The sequence below is a fragment of the Pseudophryne corroboree genome, chromosome 10 (genome assembly GCF_028390025.1).
Source record: "Pseudophryne corroboree isolate aPseCor3 chromosome 10, aPseCor3.hap2, whole genome shotgun sequence".
NCBI lineage: Eukaryota > Metazoa > Chordata > Amphibia > Anura > Myobatrachidae > Pseudophryne > Pseudophryne corroboree.
In genome coordinates this window covers 181009437-181032823 of record NC_086453.1, presented here as the reverse complement: position 1 = coordinate 181032823, position 23387 = coordinate 181009437, and the positions used below count along the sequence as shown (strand labels likewise).

General features: G+C 47.0%; 1 long non-coding RNA gene across 1 annotated transcript in view; it reads right to left on the bottom strand.

The window, feature by feature from the left end:
* LOC134965246 (uncharacterized) overlaps positions 1 to 21687 on the bottom strand; it is a 215789-nt gene extending 194102 nt beyond the window's left edge. Inside the window, exon 1 of the long non-coding RNA XR_010188343.1 lies at positions 21619 to 21687. This is a non-coding gene — a long non-coding RNA (uncharacterized LOC134965246). The remainder of the gene's footprint in view (positions 1 to 21618) is intronic.
* Positions 21688 to 23387: the final 1700 nt, after the last annotated feature.

The following is a 23387-nucleotide window of genomic DNA, read 5'->3' as shown; positions in this document are numbered from 1 at the left end:
AATTCCCTGCACCTGGGGAGAGCTCCAGGGATCAAGCACCTGGGAGCTCCCGATCTAGAGCAGGTGTAAGAGGGCACAGCAGGGCACAGGGAAGGTGGGGAGGCGGCATCCATGTTGGTGGCTTGGAGAGGGGTGAGGTGGAAACTCTAGTGACCACGATGGGATCAGGGAGTGGAGCAGCAGGTCACTTAGGCAGGTCTACAGCCATGTGTCTGCAGGGTCCTCCTCTTTACCCACCAGGCAGCAGGGTAGGAGGCAAGGTGGGGTGCCAGCGGAGTCAGGGTCCATATCGTTCAGGATTCGGAATGCTGTTGCTGAGCAGGTTGACCCAGTTAATTTGGCACCTGTGTAGTCATCAGTGGCGGCAGCTTTGTCCCCTAATCCTGTAGGGCCTTCTACCGCGCTGCGGGGAATAGGGGCTTCTCCCATACCATTGGGATCGGCGGTGGGGCAGATTGCGCGTGCTTGTTGGGATTTGGGGGATGCAGCTGAGCAATAGAGCTGTCGGCCGACAGCAGTTTCTCGCAGGCATAATGCGCATGCTGTGGTCCCTCCTGCAAGGATGCCTGCTCCCCGGGCTTCAGCCTCGGCCCGTGTTTTGTCTTCTCTTTCAGATGTTCGTGGTGACACGGTCGATGATGAGGAAGATGGGGATTTTGAGATTTCATCAGCGGAGGCGTCTGTATCTGAGCGGTCTAAGGCGTCAGGTGAGGTGACAAATTTATCTGATGGCGGGGTTGAGAGCTCGTCCTCAGCATCCTCCTCCTCTCCTGTTTCTGACAGTTCTTCCTCTTCTTCATCCTTATCTTCGCTGGCGTCTGGGGTTAGTAGCGTGGCAAGTGCAAAGAAGCGTGCTGTTAAGTACGCAAAAAGAGCGGCCGCACAGTGCAAGAAGCGGAAGAGGCTCAAGCAGCTTAGTGAGAATGATCACGGGGCTAAGAAACTCTGCAATCTGCCAGGAGTGGTGCACTGCGATTGCACGGCAGTGTTGAGGGGCCTGCGTGATAGCTGTCGAAGAAAGATCAGTAGGGGTGATTATGTGGACATTTTTGTGCTGACAGATGAGGCTAAAAGGATTTTAAGGTGGCTAGGGCTAAAGGGGGCGTAGAGGCTGACGCATTTCCGTCATGTGATAATTGGCTGGCTTCTGCGTGTTTGCTGCTTGTTATTTGGAGGATAGGCCAGAGGAACATATGAACATCATTCTGGTACATTCACCTTATACATTATATGCAGCGAAAGTCTAAGGGGTCAGAATGGCGTATATACAATGAAAAGTTTAGGCACAAGCAGGACTACCTGCGGATAATCGACTTGTAAGGACGTTGAAGTGTGGTTGGACGTCACTCGGTCTAATGAAGATTCGACGGAGCCACAGAGTACTGGGGCAGATGGTCAGCAGGTGGGTCCTCTTGCGTAGGGGGCTAATACAGATGCCACGTCAGGTAGTAAGGCAGGGGCTGCTGGTCGAGGGATTGTGCAGTCACCCGCAAGAGGGAAATGCTTCACATACAATATTTTGGTGTGCTCGTTAGGCCGCAAGTGTCGTTTTTGACACTTATGCTTGCGCTGCAGTGGATTTCACCCAGCCTCTAACTGTTTTGGGGGGAATCGGCAGGGACCCAAAGCTGGTAAGTTCGGGGTTGGAAAACCCCCGGTGGTGGAAGTGCTCAGTAGGGCTCCAACGCCAGTCAGGTTGGATACTATGGCCAAGTGGCTGAACTGGTATCCAAATAAGGAGGACGCAGAGATTTTGTTGCAAGGTTTTCAGTTTGGTTTCTGCCTGCCTGTTGCGGGCGAGGTGAGAGTTGGGGCCCTGAGGAATCTTCAGTCAGCTCGCACTTTTCCACCAGCTTTACACGATAGTTGAGAATGAGGTTTGGCACTCTACCCCCTCTGGACGATCTGGTTATTACTCCAGTGGGCGTGGTACCTAAGAAGACTCCGGGTTCTTTTCGGCTCATTCAGCATCTGTCTTACCCATCAGGGTCATCAGTCAATGATGCTATACCTCCTGAGCATTGTTCGGTGGTCTACCAGTCGTTCGACGAGGCTCTTGGTATCATGAAGGTTTACGGTCCAGGTGCTCTGATGGCTAAGACTGATGTGTAAATGGCTTTTCAGTTACTTCCCTTCCCTTACATCGGACTCATTCCGGTTTATGGGTTTTCGTATCAGGACGGAGTATTTCATTGACAAGTGTTTGTCGATGGGATGTTCCATTTCCTGCTCAGTTTTCAAGAAGGTCAGCACTTTTTTGCATTGATACGTGGAGTCTTCTATGGGGTAGCGTATTACCTTGATGATTTCCTGTGCATTGGGCCTGCGGATTCCAGGCGTTGTAGCGAGTTATTATTTAACCTTAGAGCGCTATTCTATCACTTTTGAGTGCCTGTGGCTGAGGATAAGACTGAAGGGCCCCTCTCTTGTTTATCATTATTCGGTATCGAAATCGACACAGTGGCAGGTTCATGTCGCCTTCCTCAGGCCAAGTTTACCAAGTTACGTGAAGTTATTGGGCAGGTTTTAGCATCGCGCAAGGTCACACTTCGTCAAGCTCAATCTTTGTTGGGCCTTTTGAACTTTGCTTTGGGTTTTTTGACAAAAGTTGGAAAGTACCACGGCGGGGTGTTCCAGACCAGATAATTTCATTCGCTTGTCTTCCGAAATTAAGAGAGATTTGGCCATTTGGGTCTCTTTCTTGGAAGAGTTTAATGGAGTGCGGATCTGGTTGACTCTGCTGGTCGACGATGCTGAATTACAGCTTTTTACTGATGCGGCGGGATCCTCTGGGTTTGAGTGCTACCTCGATGGATCTTGGTGCGTGGCTTCTTGGCCTGAGGAATGGTCCCGTCAGGGTCTCACTAAGGATCTTTTGCAGCTCAAGCTTTTCCCAATCATGGTAGCCTTGGAGGTTTGGGGAGAGTGTCTGTCTAATCGCAGCATTTTGTTCAGATGCAATAATCTGTCCGTGGTGCATGCGATTAACAATCAGATGGCAAAGTCGCTTGTTGTGTTGGGGGTCCTTGCGCAGCTTGTGTTGGCTTGTTTGCACTGGAATGTGTTGTTTCACGTGCAACATGTTCCTGGAGCAGACAATGGAATTGCTGATGCTTTGTCCCGCAGGCAGTGGGGGAGATTTCGGTAATTGGCGCCTGAGGCTGATGCTCTTGGGATTCGCTGTCCCTTTTATGTTTGGCAGGTGATTGCACCAGCCTGGAGGGTTTAGCGATGTGATCAATAGCCCTGACTACGCTCAAGGCTTACAGTCAAGCTTGGAGTGAGTGGGAAGAATTTGCCTGCAGACGGAGGCATGGAGGTAAGAGTGGGCATCGGCTGATGCTTTCTTTTATTTGGCAACTCTTTGTTGCTGGTAGGTCTAGAGCGGCTGTGTCGTGATACTTAGCGGGGATTTCATTTTTTGCTAATGCCCCACTCGCCCTACCCTAGATACGCCTCTGGCAACAGGTTCTCGTGTTTGAGTTATTAGTGACAGTTTTTTAGTTGGTTTGGTGCTGTTTATGTCCACTCACCTTCGTTGACTGTTATATCTGCTGGACTACCCTTCAGGGGGCAGCGTCATCACCCTTCAGGATGGGTATTCAAGGTAGAAGGTCTGAGTGGATACCTATGTTTGGATGATAGTCTGATTCTGATTGGGTTAGATTTAATTAGCTTGGGGTTTTGTCATTGGATTTCAAACGTTCTTTTTTCTGGCCACCATATTCTTTATCTTAACTATACAAATTAATATAATTTCATTACAGGTTTCTAGTTATTAGATTATTAATAAATAGCTAACAACTTTCTGCCAAAATATAAAAGTCTCTTATTTTATAGTATAACTTGTTTTTGAACGTTTCACTGTCATGAGAGAGGTACGCCCCTCAGTCGTTAGGAGGTTTAAGATTTGGGTGGGTTATTTTGTTTCTGTGCAGGGTAAATAGTGGCTGCTTTATTTTTACACTGCAGTTTAGATTTCAGTTTGAACACACCCACCCAAATCTAACTCTCTCTGCACATGTTATATCTGCCCACCTGCAGTGCACATGGTTTTGCCCATCAGCTAACAAATTTGCTGCTGCGATCAGATCTGAATTATGGCCCTCATTCCGAGTTGTTCGCTTGCTAGCTGCTTTTAGCAGCATTGCACACGCTAAACCGCCGCCCTCTGGGAGTGTATCTTAGCATAACAGAATTGCGAACGAAAGATTAGCAGAATTGCGAATAGAAATTTCTTAGCAGTTTCTGAGTAGCTCCAGATTTACTCAGCCATTGCGATCAGGTCAGTCAGTTTCGTTCCTGGTTTGACGTCACAAACACACCCAGCGTTCGCCCAGACACTCCCCCGTTTCTTCAGACACTCCCGCGTTTTTCCTAGAAACGCCAGCGTTTTTTCGCACACTCCCAGAAAACAGCCAGTTTCCGCCCAGAAACACCCACTTCCTGTCAATCACGATGAAAAATCCTTGTTATGCCGTGAGTAAAATACCTAACTTTTGTGTAAAATAACTAACCGCATGCGCTCTGCGAACCTTGCGCATGCGCAGTAAGCGACTAATCGCAATATAGCGAAAATCGGCAACGAGCGAACAACTCGGAATGAGGGCCGATGCCCCAAGTCCACTCATTTACCTAGTGCTTACTGGTCTAATGCAGAATAGCTCTTATCAGTATATCTGCCATAAGTAAATAATTATAAGTATATATATATATATATATATATATATATATATATACAGTGGCGGAACAAGCAAGCGGTGGGCCCAGGTGCGACAAAATGCTTTGGGCCCCCCCCCCATCCAAGTCCACCCCGGGGGCAGTGCGCGCCGTAGGCGCGCGCAAAAATACATAGTGGCGTGGCTTCGTGGGGAAGGGGTGTGGCCACAAAATAATACCAACACAGTAGTCTCCATTATTCAAATTACGCCGCACAGTAGCACCACTACACCAGGTAGAGACCCTTTTACACCTTACAGCGAACAGATTCCTCTTTTTACACATTACAGCAGACAGCGTGCCCTTTTTACACATAACGGCAGACAGCGTGCCCTTTTTACACATAACGGCAGACCGCGTGCCCTTGTTACACATTACGGCAGACAGCGTGCCCTTTTTACACATTACGGTAGACAGCGTGCCCTTGTTACACATTACGGCAGACAGCGTGCCCTTGTTACACATTACGGCAGACAGCGTCCCCATTTTTACACATTACGGCAGGCAGATTCCTCCTTTTTACACATAGCAGCAGGCAGATTCCCCATTTTTACACATAGCGTCAGGCAGCCCCCCTTTTTTACACATTACGGCAGGCAGATTCCCCATTTTTACACATAGCGTCGGGCAGATTACCCCTTTTTACACATAACGGCAGACCGCGTGCCCTTGTTACACATTACGGCAGACAGCGTGCCCTTTTTACACATTACGGCAGACAGCGTGCCCTTGTTACACATTACGGCAGACAGCGTCCCCATTTTTACACATTACGGCAGGCAGATTCCCCTTTTTACACATAGTGGCAGGCAGTCCCCCCTTTTTACACATTGCGGCAGGTAGTCCCCCCTTTTTACACATTGCAGCAGGCAGTCCCCCCTTTTTACACATTGCGGCAGGCAGTCCCCCCTTTTTACACATTGCGGCAGGCAGTCCCCCCTTTTTACACATTGCGGCAGGTAGTCCCCCCTTTTTACATATTGCGGCAGGCAGGCACAAGAAAGAAAGAAGGAAAGAAAAAGAAAGAAAGAAAGAAAGAAAGAAAGAAAGAAAGAAAAAGAAAGAAAGAAAGAAAGAAAGAAAGAAAGAAAGAAAGAAAGAAAGAAAGAAAGAAAGAAAGAAAGAAAGAAAGAAAGAAAGAAAGAAAGAAAGAAAGAAAAAGAAAGAAAGAAAGAAAGAAAGAAAGAAAGAAAGAAAGAAAGAAAGAAAGAAAGAAGAATTATACTTACCCTCAGGCTCCTCGGTGCAGCTGCGTCAGACGACGATTCCCGGGCAGTAGAGAATGAGGAGGAGGGAGCCAGAGGACGGAGCCGCAGCAGCGCTTTGTTACTGGTGGAGGCGCTGCTGCTGCTGCCCCTCTGCTTCCCTATAGGCTGTTCTCGGAAGACAGCCTATAGGGAAGCAGAGGAGCAGCAGCAGCAGCGCCTCCACCAGTAACAAAGCGCTGCTGCGGCTCCGTCCTCCGGCTCCCTCCTCCTTCCCCCGTCTGTACCGCTGCTCAGCTCCTATCTCCGGGCGGCTGTGCGCTGCGGGCAGCGGTTGCCTGCAGCGCACAGCGGCATGTAATGAGTCAGTTTGACTCATTACATGCTTGGGCCCCTGGACAGAGGCGGGCCCCAGTGCAGTGCACTGCCTGCACTGCCGGTAGTTCCGCCTCTGTATGTATATCCGTATGGTCCGGCTCTCCTTCTAATTAAAATACCTGTCCGGGTGCCCTCACGTAGCATGCATCCACACAAATCTCCGGGTGCGGCACTCCTGGACTTTTTGCAAAAATCACGGCTCAGATAGGCAGGTATATTAACGTTTCAGTGCCACTTTATTAAGGCACTTTCATCAGATATATATAATTGTTACCTTTAAATGACATGTTTCATAAATCAAATTGGTGACAGCTAACCATTGTGCATTGTGGCCATCAACACAAGCTGCTGGAAACTATAGTATGTATAATCGGATCTACAGTTATCTGTGGGGGGACCAATAAGCATGATCATTTTTTATACATTATCTGGTATGCAGCCATCATGCATTTGGGCATAACACCGTTTTAAGGAATCTATCTTGATGTTTGCACTTTCTTGGATAGACAACACTTTAATTCACAATTGCAGTTTATATTATTATTATCATACTATGGAGGGTATTATCATAGCTTGGAGAGATATAAAATTGTGAGGGATAAAGTGCCACCCAATCAGCTCATAACCCGCACTGGACTGCCCATCTGGCACTTCTGGCAAATTAAGAGAGCCAGGAAGGCAGCGCGTAGCGCAGCCTCCGGCTCTCTGCTGTAGATGCTCCTCTGCCCCTCTGCCCGTCTCCATGGGAATGGAGGCGTGCCGTGATTACATGCCCCCTGACTCGAGGCATACCCCTGTCCGTTTCCATGGAAATGGGGGTGTTCCACGCCCCCATGACTTGCGGCATGTTCCAGTCGCTAGTGTGCATGTCCGTCCCCCCCGTTTCCAGGCACGCGCATACATTTGGCAGGGCGGAATTTGAACCCCAGTCCATTCGTGCTCCTAACTGTCATTTTTCAAACACTGGGGCAGATGTATTAAGCCTGGAGAAGTGATAAAGCCATGACAAGTGGAAGGTGATAACGCACCAGCCAATCAGCTCCTAACTGTCATTTCTCAGACCTGTAATGATTGGCTGATGCGTTATCACTTTACACTTATCACTGCTTTACAGGGGCGGATTGGGATGGAAAACCAGCCCGGCAATTTATGGAAACAGCCTTAACGGGGGCGAGGTCTGCTGAGGGGGTGTGGTCTGTTTTTTGGGGCGGCGTTGCCGGGGTGCGATCCAGACAATGCAGGCATGTCTGGACCATTTGCGGGGTGGGACACGGTGGCTGCATGGTGCAACACACAGCCGATATGAGCCTAAACATGGCAGGTAGGCATCTGCTGAGCGAAGCGTGCGCATGTTAGCGCACGCGGGGGGGGGGCTTTGTGCAAGTCTACCCATTTCTCTTTACAGCAGCAATCATTTACAAGGCAAAACCAACCTGGTTTTGCTTTGTAAATGATTGCTGCTTTAAGAAACATGGTCAGACTCACATTATAAAGTCCTGTACCTCCGGCAACTCAGAGGCTGTTACATTTAGCTCTTAGGGGTACATTTACTAAGCAGTGATAACAGTGGAGAAGTGAGCCAGTGGAGAAATTTCCCCATCAACCAATCAGCAGCTCTGTATCATTTTATGGTATGCAAATTATAGATGTTACTTCAGTGCTGATTGGTTGCCATGGGCACTTCTCCACTGGCTCACTTCTCTGCTCTTATCACTGCTTAGTAAATGTACCCCTTAGTGTGAACTATAGAATTTGTGGCATACAATTTCACCATGGTGGTGATAATGAAAAGGACAGTAGCTTCAGTGCTTTTACTCATCGTATGTGAGATTTTTAATATTCTTGCATGGCCTGGGCTCTTAATTAGGTGACCAAATTTGAATTATGGCAGATTCAGAAGATAAGGAATCTTCCTCATCTCCTTCTTGTGGTTGCTAGGTGACTATTCTTTTGTTAGAACACAAATAATGGTGGCTATATGAATCACTCCGGGGCTCTAACTTGGGGATGTAGTCACAGCTCCAGGATTCCTGACCTCCGCTGCAGAATAGTGATGAGCGCCTGAAATTTTTCGGGTTTTGTGTTTTGGTTTTGGGTTCGGTTCCGCGGCCGTGTTTTGGGTTCGACCGCGTTTTGGCAAAACCTCACCGAATTTTTTTTGTCGGATTCGGGTGTGTTTTGGATTCGGGTGTTTTTTTCAAAAAACCCTAAAAAACAGCTTAAATCATAGAATTTGGGGGTCATTTTGATCCCATATTATTATTAACCTCAAAAACCATAATTTCCACTCATTTTCAGTCTATTCTGAATACCTCACACCTCACAATATTATTTTTAGTCCTAAAATTTGCACCGAGGTCGCTGGATGACTAAGCTAAGCGACCCTAGTGGCCGACACAAACACCTGGCCCATCTAGGAGTGGCACTGCAGTGTCACGCAGGATGTCCCTTCCAAAAAACCCTCCCCAAACAGCACATGACGCAAAGAAAAAAAGAGGCGCAATGAGGTAGCTGTGTGAGTAAGATTAGCGACCCTAGTGGCCGACACAAACACCGGGCTCATTTAGGAGTGGCACTGCAGTGTCACGCAGGATGTCCCTTCCAAAAAACCCTCCCCAAACAGCACATGACGCAAAGAAAAAAAGAGGCGCAATGAGGTAGCTGTGTGAGTAAGATTAGCGACCCTAGTGGCCGACACAAACACCGGGCCCATCTAGGAGTGGCACTGCAGTGTCACGTAGGATGTCCCTTCCAAAAAACCCTCCCCAAACAGCACATGACGCAAAGAAAAAAAGAGGCGCAATGAGGTAGCTGTGTGAGTAAGATTAGCGACCGTAGTGGCCGACACAAACACCGGGCCCATTTAGGAGTGGCACTGCAGTGTCACGCAGGATGTCCCTTCCAAAAAACCCTCCCCAAACAGCACATGACGCAAAGAAAAAAAGAGGCGCAATGAGGTAGCTGTGTGAGTAAGATTAGCGACCCTAGTGGCCGACACAAACACCGGGCCCATCTAGGAGTGGCACTGCAGTGTCACGCAGGATGGCCCTTCCAAAAAACCCTCCCCAAACAGCACATGACGCAAAGAAAAAAAGAGGCGCAATGAGGTAGCTGTGTGAGTAAGATAAGCGACCCTAGTGGCCGACACAAACACCGGGCCCATTTAGGAGTGGCACTGCAGTGTCACGCAGGATGTCCCTTCCAAAAAACCCTCCCCAAACAGCACATGACGCAAAGAAAAATAAAAGAAAAAAGAGGTGCAAGATGGAATTGTCCTTGGGCCCTCCCACCCACCCTTATGTTGTATAAACAAAACAGGACATGCACACTTTAACCAACCCATCATTTCAGTGACAGGGTCTGCCACACGACTGTGACTGATATGACGGGTTGGTTTGGACCCCCCCCCAAAAAGAAGCAATTAATCTCTCCTTGCACAAACTGGCTCTACAGAGGCAAGATGTCCACCTCATCATCATCCTCCGATATATCACCGTGTACATCCCCCTCCTCACAGATTATCAATTCGTCCCCACTGGAATCCACCATCTCAGCTCCCTGTGTACTTTGTGGAGGCAATTGCTGCTGGTCAATGTCTCCGCGGAGGAATTGATTATAATTCATTTTAATGAACATCATCTTCTCCACATTTTCTGGATGTAACCTCGTACGCCGATTGCTGACAAGGTGAGCGGCGGCACTAAACACTCTTTCGGAGTACACACTTGTGGGAGGGCAACTTAGGTAGAATAAAGCCAGTTTGTGCAAGGGCCTCCAAATTGCCTCTTTTTCCTGCCAGTATAAGTATGGACTGTGTGACGTGCCTACTTGGATGCGGTCACTCATATAATCCTCCACCATTCTTTCAATGGGGAGAGAATCATATGCAGTGACAGTAGACGACATGTCCGTAATCGTTGTCAGGTCCTTCAGTCCGGACCAGATGTCAGCATCAGCAGTCGCTCCAGACTGCCCTGCATCACCGCCAGCGGGTGGGCTCGGAATTCTGAGCCTTTTCCTCGCACCCCCAGTTGCGGGAGAATGTGAAGGAGGAGATGTTGACAGGTCGCGTTCCGCTTGACTTGACAATTTTCTCACCAGCAGGTCTTTCAACCCCAGCAGACTTGTGTCTGCCGGAAAGAGAGATCCAAGGTAGGCTTTAAATCTAGGATCGAGCATGGTGGCCAAAATGTAGTGCTCTGATTTCAACAGATTGACCACCCGTGAATCCTTGTTAAGCGAATTAAGGGCTCCATCCACAAGTCCCACATGCCTAGCGGAATCGCTCCGTGTTAGCTCCTCCTTCAATGTCTCCAGCTTCTTCTGCAAAAGCCTGATGAGGGGAATGACCTGACTCAGGCTGGCAGTGTCTGAACTGACTTCACGTGTGGCAAGTTCAAAGGGCAGCAGAACCTTGCACAACGTTGAAATCATTCTCCACTGCGCTTGAGACAGGTGCATTCCACCTCCTATATCGTGCTCAATTGTATAGGCTTGAATGGCCTTTTGCTGCTCCTCCAACCTCTGAAGCATATAGAGGGTTGAATTCCACCTCGTTACCACTTCTTGCTTCAGATGATGGCAGGGCAGGTTCAGTAGTTTTTGGTGGTGCTCCAGTCTTCTGTACGTGGTGCCTGTACGCCGAAAGTGTCCCGCAATTCTTCTGGCCACCGACAGCATCTCTTGCACGCCCCTGTCGTTTTTTAAATAATTCTGCACCACCAAATTCAAGGTATGTGCAAAACATGGGACGTGCTGGAATTTGCCCATATTTAATGCACACACAATATTGCTGGCGTTGTCCGATGCCACAAATCCACAGGAGAGTCCAATTGGGGTAAGCCATTCCGCGATGATCTTCCTCAGTTGCCGTAAGAGGTTTTCAGCTGTGTGCGTATTCTGGAAAGCGGTGATACAAAGCGTAGCCTGCCTAGGAAAGAGTTGGTGTTTGCGAGATGCTGCTACTGGTGCCGCCGCTGCTGTTCTTGCGGCGGGAGTCCATACATCTACCCAGTGGGCTGTCACAGTCATATAGTCCTTACCCTGCCCTGCTCCACTTGTCCACATGTCCGTGGTTAAGTGGACATTGGGTACAGCTGCATTTTTTAGGACACTGGTGACTCTTTTTCTGAGGTCTGTGTACATTTTCGGTATCGCCTGCCTAGAGAAATGGAACCTAGATGGTATTTGGTACCGGGGACACAGTACCTCCAACAAGTCTCTAGTTGGCTCTGCAGTAATGATGGATACCGGAACCACGTTTCTCACCACCCAGGATGCCAAGGCCTCAGTTATCCGCTTTGCAGTAGGATGACTGCTGTGATATTTCATCTTCCTCGCAAAGGACTGTTGGACAGTCAATTGCTTGGTGGAAGTAGTAAAAGTGGTCTTACGACTTCCCCTCTGGGATGACCATCGACTCCCAGCAGCAACAACAGCAGCGCCAGCAGCAGTAGGCGTTACACGCAAGGATGCATCGGAGGAATCCCAGGCAGGAGAGGAATCATCAGAATTGCCAGTGACATGGCCTGCAGGACTATTGGCATTCCTGGGGAAGGAGGAAATTGACACTGAGGGAGTTGGTGGGGTGGTTTGCGTGAGCTTGGTTACAAGAGGAAGGGATTTACTGGTCAGTGGACTGCTTCCGCTGTCACCCAAAGTTTTTGAACTTGTCACTGACTTATTATGAATGCGCTGCAGGTGACGTATAAGGGAGGATGTTCCGAGGTGGTTAACGTCCTTACCCCTACTTATTACAGCTTGACAAAGGGAACACACGGCTTGACACCTGTTGTCCGCATTTCTGTTGAAATACCTCCACACCGAAGAGCTGATTTTTTTGGTATTTTCACCAGGCATGTCAACGGCCATATTCCTCCCACGGACAACAGGTGTCTCCCCGGGTGCCTGACTTAAACAAACCACCTCACCATCAGAATCCTCCTGGTCAATTTCCTCCCCAGCGCCAGCAACACCCATATCCTCCTCATCCTGGTGTACTTCAACACTGACATCTTCAATCTGACTATCAGGAACTGGACTGCGGGTGCTCCTTCCAGCACTTGCAGGGGGCGTGCAAATGGTGGAAGGCGCATGCTCTTCACGTCCAGTGTTGGGAAGGTCAGGCATCGCAACCGACACAATTGGACTCTCCTTGTGGATTTGGGATTTCGAAGAACGCACAGTTCTTTGCGGTGCTACTGCTTTTGCCAGCTTGAGTCTTTTCATTTTTCTAGCGAGAGGCTGAGTGCCTCCATCCTCATGTGAAGCTGAACCACTAGCCATGAACATAGGCCAGGGCCTCAGCCGTTCCTTGCCACTCCGTGTGGTAAATGGCATATTGGCAAGTTTACGCTTCTCCTCCGACAATTTTATTTTACGTTTTGGAGTCCTTTTTTTACTGATATTTGGTGTTTTGGATTTGACATGCTCTGTACTATGACATTGGGCATCGGCCTTGGCAGACGACGTTGCTGGCATTTCATCGTCTCGGCCATGACTAGTGGCAGCAGCTTCAGCACGAGGTGGAAGTGGATCTTGATCTTTCCCTAATTTTGGAACCTCAACATTTTTGTTCTCCATATTTTAATAGGCACAACTAAAAGGCACCTCAGGTAAACAATGGAGATGGATGGATACTAGTATACAATTATGGACGGACTGCCGAGTGCCGACACAGAGGTAGCTACAGCCGTGGACTACCGTACTGTACTGTGTCTGCTGCTAATATAGACTGGTTGATAAAGAGATGTAGTAGTATGTATGTATAAAGAAGAAAGAAAAAAAAACCACGGGTAGGTGGTATACAATTATGGACGGACTGCCGAGTGCCGACACAGAGGTAGCTACAGCCGTGAACTACCGTACTGTACTGTGTCTGCTGCTAATATAGACTGGTTGATAAAGAGATGTAGTAGTATGTATGTATAAAGAAGAAAGAAAAAAAAACCACGGGTAGGTGGTATACAATTATGGACGGACTGCCAAGTGCCGACACAGAGGTAGCTACAGCCGTGGACTACCGTACTGTACTGTGTCTGCTGCTAATATAGACTGGTTGATAAAGAGATGTAGTAGTATGTATGTATAAAGAAGAAAGAAAAAAAAACCACGGGTAGGTGGTATACAATTATGGACGGACTGCCGAGTGCCGACACAGAGGTAGCTACAGCCGTGAACTACCGTACTGTACTGTGTCTGCTGCTAATATAGACTGGTTGATAAAGAGATGTAGTAGTATGTATGTATAAAGAAGAAAGAAAAAAAAACCACGGGTAGGTGGTATACAATTATGGACGGACTGCCGAGTGCCGACACAGAGGTAGCTACAGCCGTGGACTACCGTACTGTACTGTGTCTGCTGCTAATATAGACTGGTTGATAAAGAGATGTAGTAGTATGTATGTATAAAGAAGAAAGAAAAAAAAACCTCGGGTAGGTGGTATACTATTATGGACGGACTGCCGAGTGCCGACACAGAGGTAGCTACAGCCGTGAACTACCGTACTGTACTGTGTCTGCTGCTAATATAGACTGGTTGATAAAGAGATGTAGTAGTATGTATGTATAAAGAAGAAAGAAAAAAAAACCACGGGTAGGTGGTATACAATTATGGATGGACTGCCGAGTGCCGACACAGAGGTAGCTACAGCCGTGAACTACCGTACTGTGTCTGCTGTGACTGGATGATAAATAATGATATAAAAAATATATATATATCACTACTGCAGCCGGACAGGTATATATTATATAATGACGGACCTGCTGGACACTGTCTGTCAGCAGAATGAGTTTTTTATAGAATAAAAAAAAAACACCACACAAGTGAAGTCACACGACGAGTGTTTAACTTTTTCAGGCAATCACAATATAGTATACTACTAACTATACTGGTGGTCAGTGTGGTCAGGTCACTGGTCAGTCACACTGGCAGTGGCACTCCTGCAGCAAAAGTGTGCACTGTTTAATTTTAATATAATATGTACTCCTGGCTCCTGCTATAACCTATAACTGGCACTGCAGTGCTCCCCAGTCTCCCCCACAATTATAAGCTGTGTGAGCTGAGCACAGTCAGATATATATACATAGATGATGCAGCACACTGGGCTGAGCAGTGCACACAGATATGGTATGTGACTGAGTCACTGTGTGTATCGTTTTTTTCAGGCAGAGAACGGATATATTAAATAAAACAAAACTGCACTGTCTGGTGGTCACTGTGGTCAGTCACTAGTAAACTCTGCACTCTCTACACTTCTACAGTACTCCTAAGCTCCAGTAAATCAGGTCAATCTCTCTCTCTCTTCTAATCAAAATGGAGAGGACGCCAGCCACGTCCTCTCCCTATGAATCTCAATGCACGTGTGAAAATGGCGGCGACGCGCGGCTCCTTATATAGAATCCGAGTCTCGCGAGAATCCGACAGCGTCATGATGACGTTCGGGCGCGCTCGGGTTAACCGAGCAAGGCGGGAGGATCCGAGTCTGCTCGGACCCGTGAAAAAAACCATGAAGTTCGGGCGGGTTCGGATTCAGAGAAACCGAACCCGCTCATCTCTACTGCAGAACCGCTCTCCCTGCACATGCTGAGGCTGTAAACTTCAGCGGGGAGAGGAAAGCACTATCGGCAGCGGTTGTAAGCTCCTGCTGCGGGGATGGTTCTCCCGGCATATGCCGTGGTTTTAACCTTCAGCGGGGGAGGAAGGCACTGTCGGCCGCGAGTGTAAGCTCCGGCTGCGGGGAGAGCTCTCCCTGCACATTCCACGGCTTTAAACTTCAGCGGGGGAAGGACGGCATCATCAGCCGTGGTAGTAAACTCCAGCTGAGGGGAGGGTCTAATGCTTGCGGTAGCCAGCCTGGAATGGGGCAGGGGTAGGGGTGACAGGCAGCCCCTGATGAGATGAAGGGACCAGCCAAGCGGAGACTGTCATGGCGTCCCGGCAGGCCAATCCGCCCCTGCTGCTTTATCACTTCTCCAGGCTTAATATATCTGCCCCACAGCCTGTAAAATGCAAGACAGAAGATGATTGACTAGTACTTTATATCTCATAATTGTATCTCTCTCCGAGCTTTAATAAATACCCCTTTATATCTTGTTCTTTTTTTAAAAAACCCACAGAAATTTGCAAGAATAAATGGAAATATTCTGAAACTAAAAGCAGCATGGTGAAGCAATGATTAGCTTGCTGCCTCACAGCACTGAGGTCTTGAGTTCAATTCCCACCAAGGCCCTATATATATGGAGTTTGTGTGTTCTGCTTTTGTTTGCGTGGGTTTTTTAATTGTATTTATTAATTAGCTCCCAATAATGTGTCCATTAAATAATTGTAACCCATAAATATATTAATGGTTTCAGCTCTTTAATCGCAGCTTATTACATTTTGTAATTTGGTAAGTGTTTTGGTAAGATCATCACAAAGGACACACAAACACCCGCTTAGGTTAGATGAGAGAAAATTTTGCACCGAGAGACGGAAAGGTTTCTTCACAGTAAGAACAATACGTATTTGGAATTCCCTGCATGAGAGACTAGTAATGGCGGACTCATCATTACTTTTTAAGAATGGGCTAGATAAATTCCTAGTGGATATGGATATGCAGGGTTATAGTGGGTAAATCATGAAAAAAAGAGATGAATAGACATAACGACTAAACATTCACCACAGTTAAAATTAGTTTAAAATATTACAGTATAGGAGATCACTAACAGGTTGAACTCGATCGCAATTCTCTTTTTTCAAACTCAGAAACTATGGGGGTAATTCAAATTGAATCCCTGCAGCGGCAGCGATCGCAGTCTGAATTACTTTGCAGAGTGCGCACGCGCACCCCGGGAGCCCAGTGAGATGCTAAAAGCATCTCTGGGCTGCGATCGCCCCTGCCTGATTGACAGGCAGAGGCAGTCATGGGGCATGAGGGGACGTGTCTGGACCATTGGGGGGGCGGCCTGTGGCGGCTGCGTGACGTCACACGCAGCCGCTGCACTGGAGCTGCGCTGGCAGGGAGCTACTCGCCAGGCACATAAGCATCACTGCCGTGCGATGCTTTTGCACCTGTGTGAGGAAGGGTGGTGGGGAGTAAGGCAAGACATGTGGGGCGGACTAGCCCTGTGCTGGGCGTCCCCCCGCATGTCTGAGTAAATGATCGTAGATGAGCAAAATCTGCATCTGAATTACCCCCATGTATATGTTCAGAATACTGAAAAAATCAGGATGCAGAGTGAAACCATTGATTTGAACAATTTGCCCTGCATTACATTTCCTCTTAATCAGTTTTGCAAGTTGTTATCTAGTTTTTTATTTAATCATTTTACATACAATATGGTTTGGCTTTGTATCCTGACCTTTGTGTGTCAGTTCTGCACAGTAGGTGACTATAAAATTTCATAATGTTTCATTTTTTTGGGTCACCCAAATGTATGTTATATTGATGTTTTTTAGGGCATATTTTACTGTCTTAATATACCTCTATCTAGCAAATATATATTCTTTGTGGGTACACAGTAATATGTTTTTCAAGATTTTTTTCCAGATACTGTATTTTCTACTGTTGAATGAACAAAGTAAACCACTAATTTAATTTGCACCTTGAGTTTTATTATGTATTGGTAATTTATGTATTTAATATTTAAAAAGAGTTGGGATTGATTTGCCAACATTTGGGATGCTGGCGGTCGGAAAACTGCCCTCGGCATCCCGATGATCGGAATCCCGAAAGGGGAAGGTAAGTATACTTACCTTTCCCCCTTACCCTCCAACCTGCTGTTCCCGCCGCCTAACCCTAAGCCGCCACTCCTCGCAGCCTAACCCTCCCTGGTGGTGCCAAAACCTAACCCCCCCTCCCTGCAGCCAAAACCTAACCCCCCCCCCCCCCATCCCCGCAGCCTAAGTTGAATATCCAGGGTGCAGCCTAACCCTAACCCTCCCTGGTGGTGCCAAAACCTAATCCGCCCTCCCTGCAGACTAAACCTTACCTCCCCCCTCCCCGCAGCCTAAGTTGAATATCCAGGGTGCAGCCTAACCCTAACCACCCCCCCCCCCCCTCCCTGCAGTCTAAGCCGAATATCCAGATCACTCCCCCCCCTTTCCCTTCCCCGTGGCTTACATGTCCAGAGTCCCTGTTCAGGATTCCGGTGCCGGGTTGGTGACCCTGTTCAGGATGCCGGTGTCAGCATTCTGAATAGTGGTGGTCATTCCGAGTTGTTCGCTCGTTGCCGTTTTTTGCAACGCAGCGATTAGGTGGAAAATGCGCATGCGCATGGTACACAGAGCGCATGCGCTAAGTTATTTAACACAAAACTTAGTAGATTTGCTGGTGTTTGTGCAACGCTTTTCAGTCGCACTGCTGATCGGTGAGTGATTGACAGGAAAGGGGCGTTTCTGGGAGGTAACTGAGCATTTTCCGGGAGTGTGCTAAAAAACGCAGGCGTGCCAGGGAAAAACGCAGGAGTGGCTGGAGAAACGGGGGAGTGGCTGGCCGAACGCAGGGCGTGTTTGTGATGTCAAACCAGGAAGTAAACGGACTGAGGTGATCGCAATCTAGGAGTAGGTCTGAAGCTACTCAGAAACTGCATGAAAATTTTTATTAGCAATTCTGCTAATCTTTCGTTCACTATTCTGCTAAACTAAGATACACTCCCCGAGGCGTTTGCAATGCTGCTAAAAGCAGCTAGCGAGTGATCAACTCGGAATGACCACTAGTGTCAGGATTCTGGCATCGGTTTTCTTACTACAGGGGTCACAACAGCCGGGATCCTGACCGGATCCATTTCAAATACAGGTTGAGTATCCCTTATCCAAAATTCAAAAACCCACATTTTTGGGTCCCCTACAGAGATAATGACACACATACATATATATATATATATATATATATATATATATATATATAGTTACCCAGGTGCGGCACTCGATGTATCACAAACACAGTCTGGAGGTCAATACTGTTTCAACAACGTTTCAATGCTCGCAAGCACTATCGTCAGGTTTATTAGAAAAAATGAGACATAACATACCTTAAATACACGTGCACCCGTGGAAAACGCCGCGCCGGCAGCTGAGGTAAAGCCCTCCTCTTTTTCGGCCACGGCTAATTACGTCATTCTAAAGTGACACCCATCACCATAACAACATATACACATTTAAAATAACGGACCTGTAATTGCAAAAATACATGGTTGATATATATAGAAACAAACATCTCTACTTTGACTATTAATATTAGCATGTATTTATAAATGATTTTTACAATAGTTCTTTATCCAAAACAACTAAAGCTCAGATACTCATTTGGTCCCCGCGGGGCTACTACATCCAGCCGGTGAATCCATTGCACCTCTCTCTGAGTTAGCAAACGATTCCTATCACCACCTCTGACTGGTTTTTTCACCCAGTCAATCATTCTATATTTGATACTTGCAATAGAGTGTTTAAACTCTGCGAAATGACGTGCAACAGGTTGCTCTGATCTCGTGCTACTATTCAATGCTGCTCTTATTGCAGATCTATGTGCCGTCATACGATCCTTAAATCTCCCCTGTGTCTTCCCTATATATGAAAGACCACAGGGGCAGATTATTTGATATACCACATAACTCGAGTTGCAAGTAAGATGGTGACGGATAAGAAATTTCTTACCCGTATGAGGGTGATAAAAAGAATCACCGGGTATCATATAGCTACAAGTTGAAGAAAATAAACCGGCACATTTTCTTTCTAGAAAGGCTTTAGGTTGTTTTAAATGTGGGTGTACAACTTGTAGCTATATGATACCCGGTGATTCTTTTTATCACCCTCATACGGGTAAGAAATTTCTTATCCGTCACCATCTTACTTGCAACTCGAGTTATGTGGTATATCAAATAATCTGCCCCTGTGGTCTTTCATATATAGGGAAGACACAGGGGAGATTTATGGATCGTATGACGGCACATAGATCTGCAATAAGAGCAGCATTGAATAGTAGCACGAGATCAGAGCAACCTGTTGCACGTCATTTCGCAGAGTTTAAACACTCTATTGCAAGTATCAAATATAGAATGATTGACTGGGTGAAAAAACCAGTCAGAGGTGGTGATAGGAATCGTTTGCTAATTCAGAGAGAGGTGCAATGGATTCACCGGCTGGATGTAGTAGCCCCGCGGGGACTAAATGAGTATCTGAGCTTTAGTTGTTTTGGATAAAGAACTATTGTAAAAATCATTTATAAATACATGCTAATATTAATAGTCAAAGTAGAGATGTTTGTTTCTATATATATCAACCATGCATTTTTGCAATTACAGGTCCGTTATTTTAAATGTGTATATGTTGTTATGGTGATGGGTGTCACTTTAGAATGACGTAATTAGCCGTGGCCGAAAAAGAGGAGGGCTTTCCCTCAGCTGCCGGCGCAGCGTTTTCCACGGGTGCACGTGTATTTAAGGTATGTTATGTCTCATTTTTTCTAATAAACCTGACGATAGTGCTTGCGAGCATTGAAACGTTGTTGAAACAGTATTGACCTCCAGACTGTGTTTGTGATACATCGAGTGCCGCACCTGGGTAACTATATGTTTGTACACGCTGTACATGTGAAGGCACCGATGCAATAGTGGAAGCCATCGAGGAGTGCCGGACCCATGCTATTTCTATATATATATATATATATATATATATATATATATATTATATTGTATATCTATATAATATATATATATATATATATATTATATTGTATATCTATATAATATATCTATATATATATATATTATATTGTATATCTATATAATATATCTATATATACACATAATATATAATATATATGTTATTATCCCAATAGGGGGCCCAAAAATGTGGGATTTTGGATAAGGGATACTCAACCTGTATGTGTATTCTAACAATCTATAGAATACGTCAGTGACAAATACCAATTTACGTTTTGACACATGCTCTAATCCTAGGGGACGCTGATCTACACTGGTTCTTACAAAACTCCAGGGACTCTCTCTACTACCAGTACCCGTTGACCCCAGACTAACTTTTAAAGGCCATTTGCACTCTTGAAATTTTTATTTTTAAACACGACCACTTTCTGAGCGTTCTTAGTGGGATCCCCTCTATTGAGATACCTATCACCTGTAGACAAGGAATGGGGGGTATCCTATTTGCAGTGGTAATTTACAGCTGCCAGTGGGTTCGCCAGGTGGGCTATCCTATTAGCCCTGATGCCGATTCTGGCAGTTATACGGGATTATGCTTCGCATGCCTCAGGCACGCAAAGCATAATCCCAGATAAGCAGCCAAAGGAGACCCATTTTCGTGGCAATAACACATGGGTCCTGAATCCCAAGTGTTACTGCCGTTAGCGGTAGTTTACCGCATGGCAAAAACAGGCCCAATAATAACATCGGATAGCCCAATAATAACATCGGCCTAATATTGGTGATATTAGTCCATTTTTACCGTGCGGTAAACTACTGCCGGCAATAGGATACCCCCCATAAGATGCAAAGAACCGTGCAGGAGAGGGCCAGCCTGCAATGCATCATTTTGTCACTTTATTTTTTTAAACATATATATATTTGGAGGAGCAGTAACTGTTGGTGCTGTTTCTGTTCAAGGAAATCATTGACATATTTGGAAAGCAACAAATCAAACCAGGAGTGGAACTGTAGTGGTTACACTATAGAGAATATGGCAACTATGGTACTAGTGGTAAGAGTGGCCAATTATGCTTTTCCAATCTCTAAAGAGAATGCATGAAGGATGAGGCATGGGCAGGGGCATTTCTACAGGGGAGGGGGCCCGTGTGCATCTCCGGGTAGGCCCCCTCCTCTGAACAGCGCTTTAGACTCTGGCATTGTGCCGGAGTCTACTGCGCATGCGCAGGTCTCCGGAAACATGGTGCCCGCCATGATCCGGAGACCAATTTGGCTACCGCGCATGCGCGACGGCCATTTTGGCAGTGATCTCCGCCGTGAACGCTGCGCCCACCGCTGGACTCCGTTAAGGTAAGTATTTAAATGGGTGCGGTGTAGGCCCCCCCTGGACCCAGGGGCCTGTGTGCACCGCACCCACTGCACTCATTATAGAAACGCCAATGGGCATGGGCACATAAACCATATTTACAGAACTATCAAGTCCATGTACTACGGGGAGAAAACACTAAAGGCAGAAAAAAAACCTGTACATACCGCTTTTCAGTATGTACTAAAGGGATTTTGTTTAACTACAGCCTGCTAGTGCTAACAGCAAGCTACAATATTGGCATTGCACCTGGGTCACTAGCGCTGCCATAGGCATCTATTTCAGGTGTTACTAAGAGGAGCGGTCACTTACCGTTGGGTGTCTTCTCCAGTGCTAGTATCTCGCCTCCTGTAGCTGCTGAAAAAAATGGCTTCTTCTCACTGTAGATGTAGGAAGTGAGCTCTGCCAACTTGGGCTGGTTGTTAATAAAGTTTGTTTAAAAAAAACGTCTTTGTTGCAGCTGCACAGGACGGGACTCTGGGCAGGGTGAGTCCAGTGTCTGTGCTATCTGCCTACACTGCTGAGGGGGTGACTTAATGTTCATTCTCCTCGGCAGGTCTATTATTAGTAACATTCATGGCAGCTTCTCAGCAGAAGCAGGCGGAGCAGGAGCCGCTTTTACTCCGTAGAGAGACAGAGAAGTTTGAACAAGTATTGCTTGCTACCTCCACCTACACTGTGATCTAGGACCCAGTAATTGCCTACAATGCCCTTAATCCACACCTATTCCCAAGATCGAAAGAGGCTGCATCTCTCGATTTTTAGCAAACATACGCATCTGTGTAAATCTCCGGCAATTCCAAGTCAGATGCATCATTGCCATTTTTCTCCATCCATGAACTAGCTTTTTTGGATGTCAGTTGGGCAACAACTATGCATGCGCATGGAAGAGAACTATACTGTGTGAATGTCTTGGACGTGTAGTGGGTGCGTTGCATGCTGTTCCGAGTTGTGCGTATGCCAAGGAGAGACCAATGGATCTTCCACACTTAGGGCCTAATTAAGAGGTGATCGCTGCTACAACATCGATCGCACTCTGAAGCACTTTACGCAGTGCACATGCGCAACCAGTGAAATGCAAAAGCATCCCACTGGTGCGAGCGCCTCTGCCTGATTGACAGGCAGAGGCGGTCATGGGGTGGGAGGGGCGTTCCAATGGCATTAGAAAGCCATTGGTGGGGTGATCCGGACAACGCAGGCATGTCCGGACCGTGGCGGGGGCGGGCCACGTTGGCTGCGTGACATCACATGCAGTCGCTGCGAACCAGAACGCAGTGGTCAGGCGCCTGCCAGCGCAGCTAGAATGTGCAGGTAGGGAGCTACTTGGCGGGTGCGAAAGCATTGCCGCCATTCAATGATTTACCACCTGTGTGGGGGGGGGGGGGGGGCAGGGCCTGACATGTTGGGTGGACTAGCCCTGTGCTGGGCGCCCCCCTCGCATGTCAGAGAAACTGATCGTAGATATGCTAAATTTAGCACATCTACGATCAGGTCTGAATCACCACCTTTAGCACAGTGTAGGTGTAAGTGCCAATACTAATGATGAATATTGGTTGTTGGGTCGACACAACTTAAGGACCCTATACACTAGAGCAGGGGTGGCCAACCAGTCAGAGACAAAGAGACAAGATAGCTTGTTAGGTACATCAAAGAGCCGACATTGAGCCGAAGACGCACTTGCAAAAATGGGGTGTGACCTTGTGCCTGGTATAAAATACATTGAAAAAGCCAGATCCAACATAAAATACAATGAAAGAGCCACTTCTACATCAAATAATTGAAAAAGCCAGATCCAACATAAAATACAATGAAAAAGCCACTTCTACATCAAATAATTGAAAAAGCCAGATCTGCATAAAATATATTGAAAAGCCAGATTCACATAATACACTTTAGTACCCCCATGTGTCACTCCAGCCAGCACCCGCCTGTGTCACTCCAGCCAGCTCCCCCGTGTGTATTTGGCTCCCTCAGTACTCAGTCTACGTAGTGCTAGAGATGAGCGCCGGAAATTTTTCGGGTTTTGTGTTTTGGTTTTGGGTTCGGTTCCGCGGCCGTGTTTTGGGTTCGACCGCGTTTTG